This window comes from Sorex fumeus, unplaced genomic scaffold (assembly GCF_029834395.1).
Source record: "Sorex fumeus unplaced genomic scaffold, SorFum_2.1 ptg000054l, whole genome shotgun sequence".
NCBI lineage: Eukaryota > Metazoa > Chordata > Mammalia > Eulipotyphla > Soricidae > Sorex > Sorex fumeus.
In genome coordinates, this window is record NW_026606111.1 from 43,748,793 (window position 1) to 43,750,085 (window position 1,293).

Consider the following 1,293-nt stretch of genomic DNA (forward strand, 5'->3'; position numbering starts at 1 on the left):
TTGATTGTTCAGACATGTTTCTTGCGGGCAGCAGAATGTTGGGTTCAATTTTCTAATTCATCTTCCTATTCTGTGCCTCTGAATTGGCACATTTAGTCCTTTGACATTGAGAGAGATTGTTGTTTTGGGGATTTGTGCTCTCTTTATGTATAATTTTTGTACTTGTGTGGATTGTCTTAGCTTAAAGTATACCTGTTAATTCTTCTTGCAACAAAAATATGGAATGCTTTACAAGTTTGCATGTTATCTCTGTGCAAGGACCATGCTCATCATTGTATCATTTCCATTTTAGTATATGTGTTATCAAACCTAGTAGGAGTAAATTTTTCCATATTTTTCGCTTCTTATTACTTTGAGTGTTGTCCTTCCTCACTCCTGTGGCAGACAATGATTCCTAATCAAGGAATCTATTTCAAAGCAGCATGAATAATAAATAGATTTAGAACTTTAATGTCCCAGAAATAAAAATGTGGTTTTTACTATATTATCGTTTACCATACTCTAGGCATCAGTTTTACAAAATAATTCTTTTGGAAGATGGTATATGAGTTTGTTTAATGTTGTTCCCTGAAGCCTTCATTAGGAACATTAAAATAGAGCCTTTTGCTGTTCTCACCTCAGTCCTGTGTACATCTCCAGGAAAAGGTGAATGTTGTTGTCTGCACTTTGACCACCTTGAATGTATGTAGGATTTTTCTCCTGAAGGATGAGGTGAGGATCATATTGATGATTTCATTCCACCTTATTACAAGTTCAACTTGAACGGAAGGTGAGACTCATGAGGCTCCTATAAAGGACAGAACAAAGGGTCTCAGTGAAGTTTAATGGCCAACTCATATTAACAACATAGATGACTCAAAGTAACCTGTGTGCATCTTTGTGTGTAGTGAGTTTCATATCTACTGATAGTGATTGTCAGTCATGACACATGGGCAAAACAGACCTGTAATTAAAAATCTAGTTTTCTGAGCAGAGTGGGGTCTCTGAGGTGATTGAACAAGTGTGTAGTAATTTATTACTAAGCACATAAGTATTTTGAATGATGTGTACTTTTCGATCTAACATTAATTCCAAATATGTTTAAAATGACAGTGCCCTGACCTCGCACCTGGCTTTTCTCACCGAGGCCACTTGGAGGTGCCGGGGTGAGTTTCCCTCACCGCCCTGATTAGAGCCCCGGCAGCTGAAGACCTCTGCAACCAGCCATAGGTACGCTTAAGACCACCCTTCCTAAGCTTGAAGGAGCCTCTTGCATGAAGGAACTGGAAGAGGAACCCAGATGTGCGGGACCGG

The 1,293-nt window shown here is 39.0% G+C and overlaps 1 pseudogene; it reads right to left on the reverse strand.

The window, feature by feature from the left end:
- Window positions 1–212: 212 nt before the first annotated feature.
- On the reverse strand, window positions 213–309 carry LOC130033861 (uncharacterized; annotated as a pseudogene).
- Between the last annotated feature and the right edge of the window lie 984 nt (window positions 310–1,293).